A 23,255-nucleotide genomic window follows, 5' to 3' on the forward strand; every position below is an offset into this window, starting at 1 on the left:
GCCACCGTGGTCATGTTGTCCGAGTATATCTGGACATGTTGTCCAGAGAGTTGATGATTTGTTGTAAGGAGAGCTTCTTCCACAGCCTTGAGTTCTCGGAAGTTTGACGATCTCTCTCTGGTTGACGGGTCCCAAAGACCCTGATAAGGAACATGATTTATCATGGCTCCCCAGCCTCTCTTGCTGGCATCTGTCTTGATCGTGGTTAACGGGAATTGAATCCAACTCACACCCCTGCGAAGATTTTCGGACTTCATCCACCACGTTAGTGATGCTTTTACTCGACCTGGAGTGTGAAACCTCTTGTTTAAAGAGCCAGGACGACCATCCCAATTGCTTAGCAAATGAGTTTGGAGAATTCTTGAGTGGGCTTGAGCCCAAGCCACCGACTGTGTACATGCTGTCATGGAGCCTAAGAGTGACATTCCTTCCCGGAGCGTGGGAGATCTCGTCTCCTTGTATTTCTTGACCTTTACTACCAATGGTAGTCTGTGGTCTTCTGGAAGGAAGGACATTTGTTTTTCCGAGTCCAGAATTACTCCTAAAAACCTTCTGGTTCTTGAGGGTTGAAGCTGGGATTTCTTTATGTTCGGTATCCAACCCAGAGACTTCAATATCTCTAATGTGGTTGATACGTGAGATACCAGGGTCACTTTGGTGGGAGCTACTATCAGCAGATCGTCCAGATAAGGCACTATACAAACCCCTTGTCTCCGAATGAATGACACGGCTTCCGCCATCACTTTGGAGAACACTCTCGGAGCTGATGAGATGCCGAAGGGGAGGACTCTGAACTGATAGTGCTCCACCTGATGATTCCCCTGAATCGCAAACCTGAGATATTTTATATGTCTCGGGTGAATAGGGATATGAAAATACGCATCTTTCAGGTCGATTGTCGCCATAAAGGCGTGCTGATGTATTAAGGGAATGGCTGATTTTACAGACTCCATCTTGAATCTTCGATATTTTACATGTTGATTCAGACCTTTTAGATTTATGATGATACGTACTTCCCCTGATGGTTTTGGTACCATGAATAAGCGGGAGTAATGTCCCTGACCCCATTCTGATTGTGGAACTGGGGAGATCACATTTGATCTTAAAAGGTCTCTGAGACCCAATGTTAGTAGTTTGTGATTCCTCATTGAGGAGGTGGTAATCTTTAGACCCTGAGGGGGGGGAGAAGTTAACTCTATCAATAGGCCCTCCTTGATAACATTGAGGACCCAGTGGGAGCTGGTGATGTTTTGCCACTGATCCACATAATTTGAGAGTCTTCCCCCCACCGGGTCGGAGTCATTGTTTATCTTGCTGAAATGACTGTTGCTGCTGCTGCTGTTGTTGCGGGACGAAGATATTTTTCCCTCTGCCTTTAGCATAGCTCCACCTGCCGGTCTTGCCTTTACCCCTCGGCTGGGAGGGTTGAGACAGTGGGGCACGGAAAAACCGTTTTCTTGGTTGTTTTTGCTCCGGGAGCGCTTTTTTCTTGTCGGTCGCTTTATCCAAAATGTCGTCTAAAGCTGGACCAAACACATAGTCTCCCTTAAAAGGGATGGCACATAACTTGGCCTTAGATGTGACGTCACCACTCCATAATTTAAGCCAGAGGGCTCTTCTGGCAGAGTTAGAGAGCACCAAAGATCTGGCAGCAATTCTAACGGATTCTAGAGAGGCATCCGCCAGAAACCCAGTAGCCTTATGTAAGATAGGGAGGGAATCCAACATCTCACTTCTGGAGGTACCCTGAGAAATGTGCGATTCTAATTTCTCCAGCCAGCAGGAAAGGGTTCTTGCAACACAAGTAGAGGCAATATTAGCCTTGAGAACAGAAGAGGACGACTCCCAGGATTTCTTCAGGAGACTCTCAATCTTCCTATCCATAGGGTCTTTTAAAGGTACCGTCACATTAAGCGACGCTGCAGCGATAGCGACAGCGATGCCGATCGCTGCAGCGTCGCTGTTTGGTCGCTGGAGAGCTGTCACACAGACCGCTCTCCAGCGACCAACGATGCCGAGGTCCCCGGGTAACCAGGGTAAGCATCGGGTTGCTAAGCGCAGGGCCGCGCTTAGTAACCCGATGTTTACCCTGGTTACCAGCGTAAAAGTTAAAAAAACAAACAGTACATACTCACCAGCGCATCCCCCAGCCTCTGCTTCCTGACACTGACTGAGCTCCGGCCCTAACAGCACAGCGGTGATGTCACCGCTGTGCTTTCACTTTCAGTTTAGGGCCGGCGCTCAGTCAGTGTCAGGAAGCAGAGGCTGGGGGACGCGCTGGTGAGTATGTGCTGTTTGTTTTTTTAACTTTTACGCTGGTAACCAGGGTAAACATCGGGTTACTAAGCGCGGCCCTGCGCTTAGTAACCCGATGTTTACCCTGGTTACCAGTGTAAAATATCGCTGGTATCCTTGCTTTTGCTGTCAAACACGGCGATACACGGCGACCTAGCGACCAAATAAAGTGCAGACCTTCTAGCAGCGACCAGCAATTTCACAGCGGGATCCAGATCGCTGCTGCGTGTCAAATACAGCGATATCGCTATCCAGGTCGCTGCAACGTCACGGATCGCTGGCGATATCGCCTAGTGTGACGGTACCTTAACTGCGACGCATCCTCAAAGGGGAGTGCTGTTCTTTTGGCAACTCTGGCCACCTGCACATCCACCTTGGGAATGTCAAGTTTAACAAGGTCGCCTTCTAGAGGAAATCTATGTTTCATCTCGGAAGATATATTAAAGGCCCCGTCTCACTAAGCGATTTACCAACGATCACGACCAGCGATATGACCTGGCCGTGATCGTTGGTAAGTCGCTGTGTGGTCGCTGGGGAGCTGTCACACAGACCGCTCTCCCCAGCGACCAACGATCAGGGGAACGACTTCGGCATCGTTGAAACTGTCTTCAACGATGCCGAAGTCCCCCTGCAGCACCCGGGTAACCAGGGTAAACATCGGGTTACTAAGTGCAGGGCCGCGCTTAGTAACCCGATGTTTACCCTGGTTACCAAAAAAAACAAACAGTACATACTCGCCTTTCGGTGTCCAGGTCCCTTGGCGTCTGCTTCCTGCTCTGACTGAGATCCGGCCGTACAGTGAGAGCAGATCACAGCAGTGACGTCACCGCTGCGCTCTCACTTCTCACTGTACGGCGGCACTCAGTCAGAGCAGGAAGCAGACGGCAAGGGACCTGGACACCGAAAGGCGAGTATGTACTGTTTGTTTTTTTTTACATTTACGCTGGTAACCAGGGTAAACATCGGGTTACTAAGCGCGGCCCTGCGCTTAGTAACCCGATGTTTACCCTGGTTACCAGTGAAGACATCGCTGGATCGGTGTCACACACACCGATTCAGCGATGTCAGCGGGGCCTCAACGACCAAAAAAAGGTCCAGGCCATTCCGACACGACCAGCGATCTCGCAGCAGGGGCCTGATCGCTGGTACGTGTCACACATAGCGAGATCGCTATGGAGGTCGCTGTTGCGTCACAAAACTTGTGACTCAGCAGCGATCTCGCTAGCGATCTCGCTATGTGAGACGGGGCCTTAAGACGTTTCTCAGGGAGATCCCACTCTTGCTCAATCATATTAATCACATTTGCATGAACGGGGAACCCTGCCTTTTTCTCCGATTTAAGCCCACCAAACATATGATCCTGTATGGATTGTGGTACAGGTTCCTCTTCGAGCCCCATGGTGTTACGAACAGCAGACACCAGGTCCTCAATATAATCCGAGGAGAAGAGGTATTTCCTGACCTCAGCCCTAGGGGATGCTGGATCTTCCCAGCCAGCAGATGAAGAAAAAGAGTGGTCAGAATCCGGATCCGATTCTACGACCTGAATCTTCCTCTTCTTAGCTGGGGAATGTGGTGGCGGAGGTGGGGGTGGAGGAGTGAAGGCTGCTAAGGAAGATTGTACCTCCTGTTTAACGAGAGAGCGTATCTCATCTAGCAGAGATGGTTGCTCTGCTTTAACTATCCTGTCCGTGCATGGCTGGCAGAGTTTTTTATCCCAGGTAGGAGGGAGCTTTGCAGAACAGACCGGACACTTCTTCCTAATAGCAGCTCTAGGGGCAGACTTTTCTCCCTGAAACAGAGGGGGAGAGAAGAATGAGGAGCTACCCCTAAGATAAAAAACTACCTCCCGGATCCAGACCCTGCATACTCACAGTAGCAGGGGCAGTGCTGGGCTCTGCAGGTGCAGGACACAAAGAACCATCCATACTGAAGAGATTATAGTCTTACCTCAGTGGTGGTTCAGCAGGCTTTTATGGAGTACTCTCCTAGCACCTGCCTCTAGCGGTAGAATTTCCCCTCCTCCTCCTCCGGGATCCACGTGTGGGACGCCATTGTGCCGACACCGCCGCCGGTGAAACCCGGAAGAGCCGGCTTCAGGGTGATATGAAAACCGGAAGTGACGCGCGCGCGACCGCCGACGTCACTTCCGGAACGCCGACCAAGCAGCATGGAGGGAGGAAGCCGGGAAGCTACGGAGAGGATCCCGGCTGGGGATCCCGGCCTGCTTTACCCTCACGGGGGCGCAGGAAGGCCGGGAAGGGTCCCGAGGTACCTGGCAAGCAGGACGACGGGAGCAGCCCACGGAGAGGCACAAGGCGACCCCAGCTGCCCGGCTGAAATACAGGTAAGACCTGTGAAATGACTGTAGTCACCGGCCACTACAGCATATGGAACCTCTCCCTGTCCCATGGGGAACAGGAAAGACACTGGTGAATGGGAGGTGGGAGGTGCTTTTAACCTCTCTTGTGTTTCCTGTTCCCCATCAGGGCAAAGAGACAACCTCCATATGCCGTCGTGGAAGGTGACTAGAGAAATGATGTTTTAGCAAGCAATTTTTTATTTTCGCAAGGGTAACAGGAGAAATTGGACCCCAATAATTGTTGCCCAGTTTGTCCTGAGTATGTTGGTACCCCATATGTGGGGGTAAACCACTGTTTGGGCGCACGTCGGGGCTCGGAAGGGAGGGAGCACCATTTTACTTTTTGAACGCAAGATTGGCTGGAATCAATGGTGGCGCCATGTTGCGTTTGGAGACCCCTGATGTGCCTAAACAGTGGAAACCCCTCAATTCTAACTCCAACACTAACCCAAACACACCCCTAACCCTAAACCCAACTCTAGCCATAGCCCTAACCCCAACACCCCCCTAACCACAACACACCCCTAACCCTAACCCTAACCACAAGCATAATCTTAACCCTATTTCAAACCCTAGCCCTAAATCCAACCCTAACTCTAATTCCAACCCTAACCCTAAGGCCACGTTGCGGATTCGTGTGAGATTTTTCCGCAGCATTTTTTAAAAATCCGCAGGTACAAGGCACTGCGTTTTACCTGCGGATTTCAAGCTTTTTTTGTGTGGATTTCACCTGCGGATTCCTATTGAGGAACAGGTGTAAAATGCTGCGGAATCCGCACAAAGAATTGACATGCTGCAGAAAATACAACGCAGCGTTTCCGCGCAGTATTTTTCCCACCATGGGCAAAGCGAATTTGGTTTTCCATAGGTTTACATGGTACTGTAAACCTGATGGAAAACTGCTACGAATCCGCAGCGGCCAATCCGCGGCGGATCCGCAGCCAAATCCGCACCGTGTGCACATAGCCTAATTCTAAGGGTATGAACCAAAAGAAAAAAGCATCACTCAAAGTATGCACACCACACATATAAAGAATAAAGACATAATGCTAAATGATATGAAAACACAAAGATTTTTATTGACACACCACATTAAAACATAATTAAAAACAACAACAAAAAAGCCCCGTCCATAACAGTCAATCAATGTTCAGTACAAAACATGATGATCATCTCCCCTGATGAAGCCCCATCAGTGAGGGTGATACGCGTGGGGCTGCACTGGCCCTTGTCCTTTCTACCTGCTTGCCCACGGACCCTTCTTGTGACAACCTCTTTTGTACTAGGTAAACCGACCTCAGCACTTTCTGGGGTTTCTCGGCGTTACTGGGTTTCATTTGGTCATTATATGGTCATTCTGGGACCTCTGGTACAGATTAGTTAGGTTGGTTTACATATTTGTCCCATGAGCCAAATAGGATTTGCAATAAATCTAGGCATCATTTTGTTGTCCTATGCTCATTGTGACATACCTATGGTGGTATAGGGTATTAGGGTATATATATATATATATATATATATTTTGCCAGGTTCTGCTTCTCTAGCTGGCCATATATAGCCCTTACTCATTTTGGGTTAATGGACAGGCATGTGACGTTTCAGGTCATATTATGTATTGCATTATGCACAATTGTTTTGTACTGAACATTGATTGACTTATGGACGGGGCTTTTTTGTTGTTGTTTTTAATTGTTTTAATGTGGTGTGTCAATAAAAATCTTTATGTTTTCATATAATTTAGCATTATGTCTTTATTCTCTATATATGTGGTGTGCATATTTTGAGTGATGCTTTTTTTCTTTTGGTTTCTACAGTTTATTTATCACTCATTTGCACCCCATATTGTATATGGTATAGTTTATGTACTTTGCATATATGGCTGTGGTGCGCCTTGGCATTTTGTTTACTCACTAATTCTAAGGGTATGTGCACATGCTGCGGAAAATGCTGTGGATCCGCAGCGTTAACGCAGCTGCGGGTAGTCAGCAGTTTCCCATGAGTTTACAGTTCAATGTACTCCTATGGGAAATAAAAAACGCTGTGCACATGCTGCAGAAAAAACTGTGCGGAAACACAGCGGTTTACATTCCGCAGCATGTCACTTCTTTCTGCGGATTCCGCAGCAGTTATACAGCTGCTCCTATAGAAAACCGCAGTTGTAAAACCGCAGTGAAATCCACAGAAAAACTGCGGTAAATCCGCAATAAATCCGCAGCGGTTTTGCACTGCAGATTTATCAAATCCGCTGCGGAAAACTCCGCAGAGGACCAGAATACGTGTGCACATAGCCTTACCCTAACCCTAGTTCAAACCCTAACCCTAGTGGAAAAATAAAAGTAAATATATTTTCTTCATTTTATTATTGTCCCTACCTATGGGGGTGATAAAGGGGGGGGGGGGGGGGGTTCATTTACTATTTTTTTTTATTTTGATCACTGTGATAGGTTTTATCACAGTGATCAAAATGTACATGGAACGAATCTGCCGGCCGGCAGATTCGGCGGGCGCACTGCGCATGCGCCCGCCATTTTGGAAGATGGCGGCGCCCATGGAACAGACGGACGGACACCGGGAGGCTCGGTAAGTATGAGGGGGGGGGGAATCGGAGCACTGAGGGGGGGGGGAATCGGAGCACAGGGGGGGGGGGGGGAATCGGAGCACAGGGGGGGGGGGAAATCAGAGCACAGGGGGGGGGGAAATCAGAGCACAGGGGGGGGGAATCAGAGCACAGGGGGGGGGGAATCAGAGCACAGGGGGGGGGGAATCAGAGCACAGGGGGGGGAATCAGAGCACAGGGGGGGGAATCAGAGCACAGGGGGGGGAATCAGAGCACAGGGGGGGGAATCAGAGCACAGGGGGGGGAATCAGAGCACAGGGGGGGGAATCAGAGCACAGGGGGGGGAATCAGAGCACAGGGGGGGGAATCAGAGCACAGGGGGGGGAATCAGAGCACAGGGGGGGGAATCAGAGCACAGGGGGGGGAATCAGAGCACAGGGGGGGGAATCAGAGCACAGGGGGGGGAATCAGAGCACAGGGGGGGGAATCAGAGCACAGGGGGGGGAATCAGAGCACAGGGGGGGGAATCAGAGCACAGGGGGGGGAATCAGAGCACAGGGGGGGGAATCAGAGCACAGGGGGGGGAATCAGAGCACAGGGGGGGGAATCAGAGCACAGGGGGGGGAATCAGAGCACAGGGGGGGGAATCAGAGCACAGGGGGGGGAATCAGAGCACAGGGGGGGGAATCAGAGCACAGGGGGGGGAATCAGAGCACAGGGGGGGGAATCAGAGCACAGGGGGGGGAATCAGAGCACAGGGGGGGGAATCAGAGCACAGGGGGGGGGAATCAGAGCACAGGGGGGGGAATCAGAGCACAGGGGGGGGAATCAGAGCACAGGGGGGGGAATCAGAGCACAGGGGGGGGAATCAGAGCACAGGGGGGGAATCAGAGCACAGGGGGGGGAATCAGAGCACAGGGGGGGGAATCAGAGCACAGGGGGGGGAATCAGAGCACAGGGGGGGGAATCAGAGCACAGGGGGGGGAATCAGAGCACAGGGGGGGGAATCAGAGCACAGGGGGGGGAATCAGAGCACAGGGGGGGGGGAATCAGAGCACAGGGGGGGGGAATCAGAGCACAGGGGGGGGAATCAGAGCACAGGGGGGGGAATCAGAGCACAGGGGGGGGGATCAGAGCACAGGGGGGGGGATCAGAGCACAGGGGGAGCGGACAGGAGGATGGGGGGAGCGGACAGGAGGACGGAGGGGAGCGGAGCACAGGACGGAGGACTGGGCAGATCGGTGGCGGTGGCGGGGCAGATCAGGGTTTCCAGCCATGGCCGATGATATTGCAGCATCGGCCATGGCTGGATTGTAATATTTCACCACTTTTCATAGGTGAAATATTACAAATTGCTCTGATTGGCTGTTGCACTTTCAACAGCCAATCAGAGCGATCGTAGCCACGTGGGGGCAAAGCCACCCCCCCTGGGCTAAAGTACCACTCCCCCTGTCCCTGCAGATCGGGTGAAATTGGAGTTAACCCTTTCACCCGATCTGCAGGGACGCGATCCCTCCATGACGCCACATAGGCGTCACAGGTCGGATTGGCACCGACTTTCATGACGCCCACGTGGCGTCACAGGTCGGGAATGGGTTAATGGGATATGGATAGTTCTATTTACTAAATTACAAAGTGACTGTCCAATTTGTCCCCACCTGTTATATACTTCTGACCTTCAAGTGCTTCTCACAAAATTACAATAATGTCAAAAAGTTCATTTATTTCATTTCTTCAATACAAAAAGTGAATCTGATATTATATAGAGTCATTACAAACAGAGTGATCTATTTCAAGTGTTTATTTCTGTTAATGTTGATGATTATGGCTTACAGCCAATGAAAACCCAAAAGTGATTATCTCAGTAAATTAGAATAAGTTATAACATCAGCTTGAAAATGATTTTAAAATCCGAAATGTTGGCCTACTGAAACGTATGTTCAGTAAATGCACTCAGTACTTGGTCGGGGCTCCTTTTGCATCAATTACTGCATCAATGCGTCGTGGCACGGATGCGATCAGCCTGTGGCGCTGCTGAGGTGTTATGGAAGCCCAAGTTGCTTTTATAGCAGCCTTCAGCTCGTCTGCATTGTTGGGTCTGCTGTCTCTCATCTTCCTCTTGACAATACTCTATAAATTCTCTATGGGGTTAAGGTCAGGCGAGTTAGCTGGCCAATCAAGCACAGTGATACTGTTGTTTGTAAACCAGGTATTGGTACTTGTGGCAGTGTGGACAGGTGCCAAGTCCTGCTGGAGAATGACAATTCCATCTCCAATAAGCTTGTCAGCAGAGGGAAGCATGAAGTGCTCTGAAATTTCCTGATAGACGGCTGTGCTGACTTTGATCTTGATAAAACACAGTTGACCTACCCCAGCAGATGACATGGCTCCCCAAACCATCACTGATTGTGGAAACTTCACACTAGACCTCAAGCAGTTGGATTATGGCCTCTTCACTCTTCCTCCGGACTCTGGGACCTTGATTTCCAAATGAAATGCAAAATTTACTTTCATCTGAAATCAACACCTTGGACGACTGAGCAACAGTCCAGTTATTTTTCTCCTTGGCCCAGGTAAGACGCTTCTGGCATTGTCTATTGGTCATGAGTGGCTTGACACCAGGAATGCGACACTTGTAGCCCTTGTCCTGGATATGTCTGTGTGTGGTGGCTCTTGAAGCAATGACTCCAGCAGCAGTCCACAACTTGTGAATCTCCCCCAAATTTCTGAATGGCCTTTTCTTAACAATCCTTTCAAGGCTGCAGTTATTCCGGTTGCTTGTGCTCCTTTTTCTACCACACTTTTTCCTTCCACTCAATCTTCCATTAATATGCTTGGATACAGCACTCTGAACAGCCAGCTTCTTTATCAATGACCTTTTGTGGCTTACTCTCTCTGTGGAGTTTGTCAATGACTGCCTTCTGGACATCTATCAAGTCAGCAGTCTTCCCCATCGTTGTGGAGCTACTGAAACAGACTTAAGGTACCTTCACACTAAACAACTTTCCAACGAGAATGACAACGATCCGTGACGTTGCAGCATCCTGGATAGCGATCTCGTTGAGTTTGACACGGAGCAGCGATCAGGATCCTGCTGTGATATCGCTGGTCGGAGCTAGAAGTCTGGAACTTTATTTGGTCGCTAGATCAGCGTGTATCGTCATGTTTGACAGCAAAAGCAACGATGTCAGCAATGTTTTTACATGGAGCGTGAACGATAAGTGAGTCGCCGTTACGTCACAGGATCGCTCCTGCATCGTTCTGGAGTTGCTGTGTTTGACGTCTCTACAGCGACCTAACAGCGACGCTGCAGCGATCTAGTTTAGGTCGGATCGTTGTCTATATCGCTGGAGCGTCGCTTAGTGTAAAGGTACCTTAAGGGACCTTAAGGTTTTTTATGTTAATTATTCTACTTTACTGAGATAATGACTTTTGGTTTTTCACTGATTGTAAGCCATAATCAACATTAATAGAAATAAACACTAGAAATAGACCACTCTGTAATGACTCTATATATGAGTTTCACTTTTTGTATTGAAGAACTGAAATAAATTAACTTTTTGATGATATTCTAATTTTGTGAGAAGCACCTGTATCTAGCCGCAGTTTATTATTCACATCCAGTGCCTTGTTCTCTATCACCTTTCCATGTTACATTCATTCTCTATGGGACTGTCCAAAGAGTTGGACCTCCACCGAGATCAACAAATCATCATCTCTCGTGTCCCTATAGGAATGTATAGCATTAGGCATGGTCCCCTCTCCTGTACCGTAAGGGTATGTGCACACGATCCGAAGTTGCTGTGGGTTTGCACTGCCTATTTATGGAGAGTCAAACATGCAGCGTCCAGATGTTACAGCATAGTGGATAGGATTTCAAGAAACTCCATGTCCACTATGCGCCCACAGATGCCCGTGGATCCAGACTGCAGCATGTCAAGTTTCTCTTGTGGAGACTAGTATCTTTGCAAGAGAAATTACAGCAACAGACATGTATTGAATGCTGTAAATCTGCACGGTTCAGTGAACACATGAGGATTCAGGAAGGCAGTGATTTGGACACAGCGAACATGCTCTGCTAGTTCTGGATCATGGGCACCCGGCCTAAGCCAGTGAAGGCACGGTGCCCGCTGCCTCTATGCCAGTCTGTCGCTGCTAGTTCATCCTTATTGTATGTGCTGATGTAAAAAGACCCTCTAAACATGTAGAGCCCCCTGCAATCAACAGGGCTTTAAATAACATCTACATTCCGGCAGATGCCTAATCATGATGTGAACATGACCTACAGCCTTAGGGTATGTTTCCACGGTCAGGAAACGCTGCTTGTTTGACGCTGCGCAGAGCTGCAGCGTCAAAAAAGCAGCGTCCAGATGTTCCAGCATAGTGGAGGGGATTGTATGAAATCCCGTCTCCACTCGGCGTGGAAACCCGCACGCGGCGGCCCTGCGACTCCGGACATGCTGCGCGTCTTTTCAGATCGCAGCATGTCCGTACACCTTGCGGGGACGCAGCGTCCCCGCAAGGCATATCACAGGGCGCTATGGGAGAGAGCGATCATCCCGGATGTGAAGAGTTAACACATCCGGCATGATCGCGTCCCAGAAAGGGGGCGGGGCTTAGCGCCGAGCGGCTTCGCCGCTGCGGCGATACCGCCGCCCCTCCGGACCGTGGAGCCATACCCTAACTCACACCTCTGATTTACTTGCATGTAAGAACACTGGCTAATGTTCTTCAGTGTTGTGGATACGACTTCTACCACTGCTGGTTTTCACCATCAGATTTTCACTGTTAAAAAAAAAAAAAAATTACAAGGCTTCTCCTACCCATTAGGACTTGTGCACAAGTTGAGCATTTGCATTTTTTGGTGTATAAAACCCCTCGCTGTTTTACAACTCCAGCAAAATTAATGACATTTCAGAAATCTGCGTTTATTTTTGCCTTGTGCGTATTAATCATCAAGGCCCCATAGAATAATATGAGTGCCACCTGTCAAAAGAACGGCTAGAACTTGTCCGATTTTTACAGTCGTGTCCATTAGCCCCCCAATGTTACTTATGGGCAGCAGACAGGCCCAATGCAGCACAGCTTTCACACCGCATAATTAAAGGGAACCCGTCACCCCTAAAATCGAAGGTGAGCTAAGCCCACCAGCATCAGGGGTTTATCGACAGCATTCTGTAATGCATTCTGGAATGCTGTAGATAAGCCCCCGATGTATCCTGAAAGATGAGAAAAACAGGTTAGGGTACTTTCACACTAGCGTTAACTGCAATACGTCGCAAATGCGTCGTTTTGCCGAAAATACGCATCCAGCAAAAGTTCTTGCTGGATACGTTTTTTCGTCATAGACTAACATTAGCGACGCATTTGCGACGCATTGCCAAACGTCGCGTCCGTTTGGCGACGCTTGGGCGTGTGGTAGCGGACCGTCGGGAGAAAAAAATGTTACATGTAACGTTTTTTGCTCCCGACGGTCCGCTTTTTCCGACCGCGCATGTGCGGCCGGAACTCCGCCCCCACCTCCCCGCACTTCCCCGCACCTCACAATGGGGCAGCGGATGCGTGGGAAAAATGCATCCGCTGCCCCCGTTGTGCGACGGAGACCACGCTAGCGTCGGGAACGTCGGCCCGACGCACAGCGACGGGTCTTTCCCGACGCTAGTGTGAAAGTAGCCTAAGATCATACTCACCCAGGGGCGGTCCCGCTGCGGTCTGGTCCGGGGCCTCCCATCTTCTTACGATGACGTCCACTTTTCTTCACGCTGCGGCTCTGGTGTACTTTGTCTGTCCTGTTGAGGGCAGAGCATAGTACTGCAGTACGCAAGCGCTGGGCCTCTCTGACCTTTCCCGCCGCCTGCGCACTGCAGTATTTTGCTCTGCCCTCAACAGGGAGGACAAAGTACGCCTGCACCGGAGTGTGAAGAAAAGTGGACGTCATCGTAAGAAGATGGGAGGCCCCGGACCGGACCGCAGCGGGACCGCCCCTGGGTGAGTATAATATAACCTCTTTTTCTCATCTTTCAGGATACATCGGGGGCTTATCTACAGCATTACAGAATCCTGTAGATAAGCCCCTGATGCCGGTGGGCTTAGCTCTTCGTCGATTTTGGGGGTGACAGGTTCCCTTTTAAGGCACAACCCCGAGTTGCACCAAAATCTTGCAACTTTGGGCACCAGTTGCTCCCACAAAATAGACAAAGCTGGGGGGGGGGAGGCGATCGTGTTCGATCAGGTACTGGAGTGCGATTGGTGGCGAGGGGCTCACAAGGGGGCACGTCACCCGTCTGACCCAGCACTCCTCATCAAGACCAGTGTGAACAACACAGCGGCCCAGAGACTTTCTGGGTAATATTGACCCTGTGACGCCGATCAAAAAAGGAAAACATCTGGATTTCTTTTTTTTTGCAGACACAAAGTCCACAGAAAAGAAGTCTCAACATGTGAACAGCGCCATAAACTACAAGCTGCGATAGGTGTCTGATAAACAGACGTGTGAACCAGGCCTTACTGCAGTTCTAAAATATTTCTCTCTTTTCTTACTTGTAATCATCTTTGTACAACTTTCTACACCAAGACACACCTGGCTCTCCACAATGCACAGCACAGCAATGACAAGACGGACTACACAGCGCTGACTACTCTCCTACACGCACAGCACCCGCTCATTACCTGCCTCCCGCTCCTCTGCCGCTCCGGCCGTTAGCACCGTACTGTATAACGAGATTTACCAACAAACCGTATCGCGCATGCGCGCAAACCACTAGACCCAACCACTGTAGCTAGGAGGGGGCGATAGTAATAGAAGCACTGAACAATGTGGCATTCTGTTACTTATAAACCAGTTATTCAATTACTAAATCTGTACAATGATTGCTCTTGTGCTTAAAATTGAAATACAACGATAGATATATATCATATATATAAAAGCTTACCCCCCTCCTTGAACGAATGGTTTAACCCCAAGCGTTCGTTGCTATAACAACGTTTACTGGGTTTAACTGAGTCGCTGTACGGACTGTACCATTTCATAGAAAGTGGAGGATACACAATATATTACCGAGGAGATGAGCGGACGGCTAGGACAGACTTACATTGTACGTGTACATTATGAGAACTAATGTGAGGTATAAGGCTGAGCAATACTCGTCGTGTTTATCATGGTACAGTCCGCTTGGTTGCCCTGGTAACCAAGGACGCCGGAAGTAGAGGGTGGACACCCGGCTATAGGTAAGGCAGCGATGTCTGAACATGAGACGGGATAAGTCCTGAGGGCACGGCCATATATCGGGGTGTGAGGGCACGGCCATATATCGGGGTGTGAGGGCACGGCCATATATCGGGGTGTGAGGGCAAGGCCATATATCGGTGTGTGAGGGCACGGCCATATATCGGGGTGTGAGGGCACGGCCATATATCGGTGTGTGAGGGCACGGCCATATATCGGTGTGTGAGGGCACGGCCATATATCGGTGTGTGCCAGTGTGAGGGCACGGCCATATATCGGTGTGTGCCGGTGTGAGGGCACGGCCATATATCGGTGTGTGCCGGTGAGAGGGCACGGCCATATATCGGTGTGTGCCGGTGAGAGGGCATGGCCATATATCGGTGTGTGCCGGTGTGAGGGCACGGCCATATATCGGTGTGTGCCGGTGAGAGGGCATGGCCATATATCGGTGTGTGCGGGTGTGAGGGCACGGCCATATATCGGTGTGTGCCGGTGAGACGGCACGGCCATATATCGGTGTGTGCGGGTGTGAGGGCACGGCCATATATCGGTGTGTGCCGGTGAGACGGCACGGCCATATATCGGTGTGTGCGGGTGTCAGGGCACGGCCATATATCGGGGTGTGAGGGCACGGCCATATATCGGTGTGTGCCGGTGAGAGGGCATGGCCATATATCGGTGTGTGCGGGTGTGAGGGCATGGCCATATATCGGGGTGTGAGGGCACGGCCATATATCGGTGTGTGCCGGTGAGACGGCATGGCCATATATCGGTGTGTGCCGGTGTGAGGGCATGGCCATATATCGGGGTGTGAGGGCACGGCCATATATCGGTGTGTGCCGGTGAGACGGCATGGCCATATATCGGTGTGTGCCGGTGTGAGGGCACGGCCATATATCGGTGTGTGCCGGTGAGAGGGCATGGCCATATATTGGGGTGTGCCGGTGAGAGGGCACGGCCATATATCGGGGTGTGAGGGCACGGCAATATATCGGGGTGTGAGGGCACGGCCATATATTGGTGTGTGCGGGTGTGAAGGCACGGCCATATATCGGTGTGTGCCGGTGAGACGGCACGGCCATATATCGGTGTGTGCCGGTGTGAGGGCACGGCCATATATCGGTGTGTGCTGGTGAGAGGGCATGGCCATATATCGGTGTGTGCCGGTGTGAGGGCACGGCCATATATCGGTGTGTGCCGGTGAGAGGGCATGGCCATATATCGGTGTGTGCCGGTGAGAGGGCATGGCCATATATCGGGGTGTGCCGGTGAGACGGCACGGCCATATATCGGTGTGTGCCGGTGAGAGGGCATGGCCATATATCGGTGTGTGCCGGTGAGAGGGCATGGCCATATATCGGTGTGTGCCGGTGAGAGGGCATGGCCATATATCGGGGTGTGCCGGTGAGAGGGCATGGCCATATATCGGTGTGTGCCGGTGAGAGGGCATGGCCATATATCGGGGTGTGCCGGTGAGAGGGCATGGCCATATATCGGTGTGTGCCAGTGAGAGGGCACGGCCATATATCGGTGTGTGAGGGCACGGCCATATATCGGTGTGTGAGGGCACGGCCATATATCGTTGTGTGCCGGTGAGAGGGCATGGCCATATATCGGTGTGTGCCGGTGAGAGGGCATGGCCATATATCGGGGTGTGCCGGTGAGAGGGCATGGCCATATATCGGTGTGTGCCGGTGAGAGGGCATGGCCATATATCGGGGTGTGCCGGTGAGAGGGCATGGCCATATATCGGTGTGTGCCAGTGAGAGGGCACGGCCATATATCGGTGTGTGAGGGCACGGCCATATATCGGTGTGTGAGGGCACGGCCATATATCGTTGTGTGCCGGTGAGAGGGCATGGCCATATATCAGTGTGTGCCGGTGTCAGGGCATGGCCATATATCGGTGTGTGCCGGTGAGACGGCACGGCCATATATCGGTGTGTGAGGGCACGGCCATATATCGGTGTGTGCCGGTGAGACGGCACGGCCATATATCGGTGTGTGCCGGTGTGAGGGCACGGCCATATATCGGTGTGTGCCGGTGAGAGGGCATGGCCATATATCGGTGTGTGCCGGTGTGAGGGCACGGCCATATATCGGTGTGTGCCGGTGAGAGGGCATGGCCATATATCGGTGTGTGCCGGTGAGAGGGCATGGCCATATATCGGGGTGTGCCGGTGAGACGGCACGGCCATATAACGGTGTGTGCCGGTGTGAGGGCACGGCCATATAACGGTGTGTGCCGGTGAGAGGGCATGGCCATATATCGGTGTGTGCCGGTGAGAAGGCATGGCCATATATCGGGGTGTGCCGGTGAGAGGGCATGGCCATATATCGGTGTGTGCCAGTGAGAGGGCACGGCCATATATCGGTGTGTGCCGGTGAGAGGGCATGGCCATATATTGGGGTGTGCCGGTGAGAGGGCACGGCCATATATCGGGGTGTGAGGGCACGGCAATATATCGGGGTGTGAGGGCACGGCCATATATTGGTGTGTGCGGGTGTGAGGGCACGGCCATATATCGGTGTGTGCCGGTGAGACGGCACGGCCATATATCGGTGTGTGCCGGTGTGAGGGCACGGCCATATATCGGTGTGTGCCGGTGAGAGGGCATGGCCATATATCGGTGTGTGCCGGTGTGAGGGCACGGCCATATATCGGTGTGTGCCGGTGAGAGGGCATGGCCATATATCGGTGTGTGCCGGTGAGAGGGCATGGCCATATATCGGGGTGTGCCGGTGAGACGGCACGGCCATATATCGGTGTGTGCCGGTGAGAGGGCATGGCCATATATCGGTGTGTGCCGGTGAGAGGGCATGGCCATATATCGGTGTGTGCCGGTGAGAGGGCATGGCCATATATCGGGGTGTGCCGGTGAGAGGGCATGGCCATATATCGGTGTGTGCCGGTGAGAGGGCATGGCCATATATCGGGGTGTGCCGGTGAGAGGGCATGGCCATATATCGGTGTGTGCCAGTGAGAGGGCACGGCCATATATCGGTGTGTGAGGGCACGGCCATATATATCGGTGTGTGAGGGCACGGCCATATATCGTTGTGTGCCGGTGAGAGGGCATGGCCATATATCGGTGTGTGCCGGTGAGAGGGCATGGCCATATATCGGGGTGTGCCGGTGAGAGGGCATGGCCATATATCGGTGTGTGCCGGTGAGAGGGCATGGCCATATATCGGGGTGTTCCGGTGAGAGGGCATGGCCATATATCAGTGTGTGCCAGTGAGAGGGCACGGCCATATATCGGTGTGTGAGGGCACGGCCATATATCGTTGTGTGCCGGTGAGAGGGCATGGCCATATATCAGTGTGTGCCGGTGTCAGGGCATGGCCATATATCGGTGTGTGCCGGTGAGACGGCACGGCCATATATCGGTGTGTGAGGGCACGGCCATATATCGGTGTGTGCCGGTGAGACGGCATGGCCATATATCGGTGTGTGCCGGTGTGAGGGCACGGCCATATATCGGTGTGTGCCGGTGAGAGGGCATGGCCATATATCGGTGTGTGCCGGTGTGAGGGCACGGCCATATATCGGTGTGTGCCGGTGAGAGGGCATGGCCATATATCGGTGTGTGCCGGTGAGAGGGCATGGCCATATATCGGGGTGTGCCGGTGAGACGGCACGGCCATATATCGGTGTGTGCCGGTGTGAGGGCACGGCCATATATCGGTGTGTGCCGGTGAGAGGGCATGGCCATATATCGGTGTGTGCCGGTGAGAAGGCATGGCCATATATCGGGGTGTGCCGGTGAGAGGGCATGGCCATATATCGGTGTGTGCCAGTGAGAGGGCACGGCCATATATCGGTGTGTGAGGGCATGGCCATATATCGGTGTGTGAGGGCACGGCCATATATCGTTGTGTGCCGGTGAGAGGGCATGGCCATATATCAGTGTGTGCCGGTGTCAGGGCATGGCCATATATCGGTGTGTGCCGGTGAGACGGCACGGCCATATATCGGTGTGTGCGGGTGTGAGGGCACGGCCATATATCGGGGTGTGAGGGCACGGCCATATATCGGTGTGTGCCGGTGTGAGGGCACGGCCATATATCGGTGTGTGCCGGTGAGAGGGCATGGCCATATATCGGTGTGTGCCGGTGAGAGGGCATGGCCATATATCGGTGTGTGCCGGTGAGAGGGCATGGCCATATATCGGTGTGTGCCGGTGAGAGGGCATGGCCATATATCGGTGTGTGCGGGTGTGAGGGCACGGCCATATATCGGGGTGTGAGGGCACGGCCATATATCGGTGTGTGCCGGTGAGACGGCACGGCCATATATCGGTGTGTGCCGGTGTGAGGGCACGGCCATATATCGGTGTGTGCCGGTGAGAGGGCATGGCCATATATCGGTGTGTGCCGGTGAGAGGGCATGGCCATATATTGGGGTGTGCCGGTGAGAGGACACGGCCATATATCGGGGTGTGAGGGCACGGCAATATATCGGGGTGTGAGGGCACGGCCATATATCGGTGTGTGCGGGTGTGAGGGCACGGCCATATATCGGTGTGTGCCGGTGTGAGGGCACGGCCATATATCGGTGTGTGCCGGTGAGAGGGCATGGCCATATATCGGTGTGTGCCGGTGTGAGGGCACGGCCATATATCGGTGTGTGCCGGTGAGAGGGCATGGCCATATATCGGTGTGTGCCGGTGAGAGGGCATGGCCATATATCGGGGTGTGCCGGTGAGACGGCACGGCCATATATCGGTGTGTGCCGGTGAGAGGGCATGGCCATATATCGGTGTGTGCCGGTGAGAGGGCATGGCCATATATCGGTGTGTGCCGGTGAGAGGGCATGGCCATATATCGGGGTGTGCCGGTGAGAGGGCATGGCCATATATCGGTGTGTGCCGGTGAGAGGGCATGGCCATATATCGGGGTGTGCCGGTGAGAGGGCATGGCCATATATCGGTGTGTGCCAGTGAGAGGGCACGGCCATATATCGGTGTGTGAGGGCACGGCCATATATCGGTGTGTGAGGGCACGGCCATATATCGTTGTGTGCCGGTGAGAGGGCATGGCCATATATCAGTGTGTGCCGGTGTCAGGGCATGGCCATATATCGGTGTGTGCCGGTGAGACAGCACGGCCATATATCGGTGTGTGAGGGCACGGCCATATATCGGTGTGTGCCGGTGAGACGGCACGGCCATATATCGGTGTGTGCCGGTGTGAGGGCATGGCCATATATCGGTGTGCGCCGGTGAGAGGGCATGGCCATATATCGGGGTGTGCCGGTGAGACGGCACGGCCATATATCGGTGTGTGCCGGTGTGAGAGCACGGCCATATATCGGTGTGTGCCGGTGAGAGGGCATGGCCATATATCGGTGTGTGCCGGTGAGAGGGCATGGCCATATATCGGGGTGTGCCGGTGAGAGGGCATGGCCATATATCGGTGTGTGCCAGTGAGAGGGCACGGCCATATATCGGTGTGTGAGGGCATGGCCATATATCGGTGTGTGAGGGCACGGCCATATATCGTTGTGTGCCGGTGAGAGGGCATGGCCATATATCAGTGTGTGCCGGTGTCAGGGCATGGCCATATATCGGTGTGTGCCGGTGAGACGGCACGGCCATATATCGGTGTGTGCGGGTGTGAGGGCAAGGCCATATATCGGGGTGTGAGGGCACGGCCATATATCGGTGTGTGCCGGTGTGAGGGCACGGCCATATATCGGTGTGTGCCGGTGAGAGGGCATGGCCATATATTGGTGTGTGCCGGTGAGAGGGCATGGCCATATATCGGTGTGTGCCGGTGAGAGGGCATGGCCATATATCGGGGTGTGCCGGTGAGAGGGCACGGCCATATATCGGGGTGTGAGGGCACGGCAATATATAGGGGTGTGAGGGCACGGCCATATATCGGTGTGTGCGGGTGTGAGGGCACGGCCATATATCAGTGTGTGCCGGTGTCAGGGCATGGCCATATATCGGTGTGTGCCTGTGAGAGGGCATGGCCATATATCGGTGTGTGCCGGGGTGAGGGCACGGCCATATATCAGTGTGTGCCGGTCAGAGGGCACGGCCATATATCAGTGTGTGCCGGTGAGAGGGCATGGCCATATATCGGGGTGTGCCGGTGAGAGGGCATGGCCATATATTGCTGTGTGCCAGTGAGAGGGCATGGCCATATATCGGTGTGTGCCAGGGTGAGGGCACGGCCATATATCAGTGTGTGCCGGTGTCAGGGCATGGCCATATATCGGTGTGTGCCGGTGTGAGGGCACGGCCATATATCGGTGTGTGCCGGTGTGAGGGCACGGCCATATATCGGTGTGTGCGGGTGTGAGGGCACGGCCATATATCGGTGTGTGCCGGTGTGAGGGCACGGCCATATATCGGTGTGTTCCGGGAATGTGAGGGCACGGCCATATATCGGTGTGTGCGGGTGTGAGGGCATGGCCATATATCGGTGTGTGCCGGTGTGAGGGCACGGCCATATATCGGTGTGTGCGGGTGTGAGGGCACGGCCATATATCGGTGTGTGCGGATGTGAGGGCACGGCCATATATCGGTGTGTGCGGGTGAGAGGGCACGGCCATATATCAGTGTGTGCCGGTGTCAGGTCATGGCCATATATCGGTGTGTGCCGGTGTGAGGGCAAGGCCATATATCAGTGTGTGCGGATGTGAGGGCACGGCCATATATCGGTGTGTGCCGGTGAGAGGGCACGGCCATATATCGGTGTGTGCGGATGTGAGGGCACGGCCATATATCGGTGTGTGCCGGTGAGAGGGCACGGCCATATATCGGTGTGTGCGGATGTGAGGGCATGGCCATATATCGGTGTGTGCGGGTGTGAGGGCATGGCCATATATCAGTGTGTGCCGGTGTCAGGGCATGGCCATATATCGGTGTGCCGGTGTGAGGGCATGGCCATATATCGGTGTGTGCCGGTGAGAGGGCATGGCCATATATCGGTGTGTGCGGGTGTGAGGGCACGGCCATATATCCGTGTGTGCCGGTGTGAGGGCATGGCCATATATCAGTGTGTGCCAATGAGAGGGCATGGCCATATATCGGTTTGTGCCGGTGTGAGGGCATGGCCATATATCGGTGTGTGCGGGTGTGAGGGCATGGCCATATATCGGAGTATGCTGGGAATGTGACGGCGCGGCCATATATTGGTGTGTGCCGGGAATGTGAAGGCTGATTACTGCCCACATCCGTGTCATGGGGTGATCAGTGGTTTTCTATGTAATAAAGGAATCTGCCTGGAAGTTTAGCACCGCTGTAATCCTTTATATGCTCATGTAGTTAACTGAAAGAAAAATGCATTGATCTGTTTCTATTTGCGTTCTGCAGCTTTATTACAGGGAAATTCATGATTTTATAGACATGCACATGAAGAGTTCGGTGCTCCGGGCAGGGTGAAGCACCTAACCCAGGTCTTGTTTCCCCTGATCCTTTATATCCAGTCCTCGCACCCTGCGAGATTGTCAGCTATCAATCATAAGGTCGGCGTCACACTAGAGAGAAATTCGGACGAGGGAGAGGCGCAAAAACAGCGCATTGCACTCCGACCAATGTTTCTCTATGGGGCAGCTTCCATCACCCGTATATTTCTCTTCTGTATTTAACGGGCTGAGAAAGTCGCAGCATGCTGCGATTGTCAGCGTATTGTGCAAACAATCTGCCAATGAAAGTCTATGGGGGCGAGAAAAATACAAGTTACACACGGACCACATGTCTGCCTTGCGAGAAATACGCACCAGTGTCCTATAGAAAAGTCGGTAATTCAGTGCGGTGTACAGTAAAGTCACACTGACAGGTTAGAATAGAATAGATGAAATAAATGTCTATACATAGAATAGGTATCCTACTATATAATTGTCTAAGGCTCACTTCCGTCTGTCTGTCCTTCTGTCTGTCACGGATATTCATTGGTCGCGGCCTCTGTCTGTCATGGAATCCAAGTCGCTGATTGGTCGTGGCAAAATGCCCACGACCATTGCCACGACCAATCAGCGACGGGCACAGTCCGGCGGCAATATGGCCCCTCTTTCCTCCCCGCAGTCAGTGCCCGCTCCATACTCCCCTCCAGTCATCCAGTCAGCCCTCACACAGGGTTAATGCCAGCATTACCAGAGTGCGGTGTAACGCACTCCGGTTACGCAGCTATTAACCCTGTGTTTTTACTGCTGATGCTGCGTATGCTGCATCAATAGTAAAACGATCTAATGTTACAAATAATAATAATTAAAAAAAAAACAAAACGTTATTCTCACCCTCCGACGTCGCGTCCTGTCCGCTGGCAGGATGCTATGGGAGAAGGACCTGCCATTACGTCACGGTCATGTGACCGCGACTTCATCACATGTCCTGCGCGCCTGCGCAAGAAGGACCTGCCATGATGTCACGGTGATGTGACCGCGACGTCATAACAGGTCCTGCGCTGATAGTCATACCAGCCTTGGGACCGGAAGCTGCCGCGTGCACCGTACACAGGAGCCAGGACTAAGGTGAGTATATGTTTATTTTTTATTTTATGTCACTGGCCAATATACTACATTACTGGGCAATATACTACGTGGCTGGGCAATATACTACGTGGCTGGGCAATATACTACGTGGCTGGGCAATATACTACGTGGCTGGGCAATATACTACTTGGCTGGGCAATATACTACGTGGTTGGGCAATATACTACGTGACTACTTCCCTCCCCTCTTTCTTAATCTCATCCTATGGATTTATACTGAGAATGCTTATATGCCTGTCCGTCAATTAGTGTCTGGACTTCTTGTCCTTAGAAACAGCTGTAATAAACAAAACATTTGCAATTCTTTGGTG

The 23,255-nt window shown here is 52.5% G+C and overlaps 2 protein-coding genes across 5 annotated transcripts in view; one reads left to right on the plus strand and one right to left on the minus strand.

Annotated features, from left to right (window-relative positions):
- CBY1 (chibby 1, beta catenin antagonist) overlaps positions 1-13,997 on the minus strand; it is a 37,799-nt gene extending 23,802 nt beyond the window's left edge. The window contains exon 1 of one of the 3 annotated variants that reach the window (XM_077276833.1): positions 13,884-13,997. The gene's annotated coding sequence lies outside the window, so the exon portion shown is untranslated. Of the gene's footprint in view, positions 1-13,754 lie in introns of all 3 variants that reach the window. The other 2 variants (XM_077276831.1, XM_077276832.1) reach the window with 2 other exon arrangements.
- Positions 13,998-14,206: 209 nt separating this feature from the next.
- FAM227A (family with sequence similarity 227 member A) overlaps positions 14,207-23,255 on the plus strand; it is a 166,852-nt gene continuing 157,803 nt past the window's right edge. The window contains exon 1 of one of the 2 annotated variants that reach the window (XM_077278628.1): positions 14,207-14,308. The gene's annotated coding sequence lies outside the window, so the exon portion shown is untranslated. Of the gene's footprint in view, positions 14,442-23,255 lie in introns of both variants that reach the window. The other variant, XM_077278627.1, reaches the window with a different exon arrangement.

Source organism: Ranitomeya variabilis, chromosome 8, assembly GCF_051348905.1.
Source record: "Ranitomeya variabilis isolate aRanVar5 chromosome 8, aRanVar5.hap1, whole genome shotgun sequence".
Taxonomy (NCBI): Eukaryota; Metazoa; Chordata; class Amphibia; order Anura; family Dendrobatidae; genus Ranitomeya; species Ranitomeya variabilis.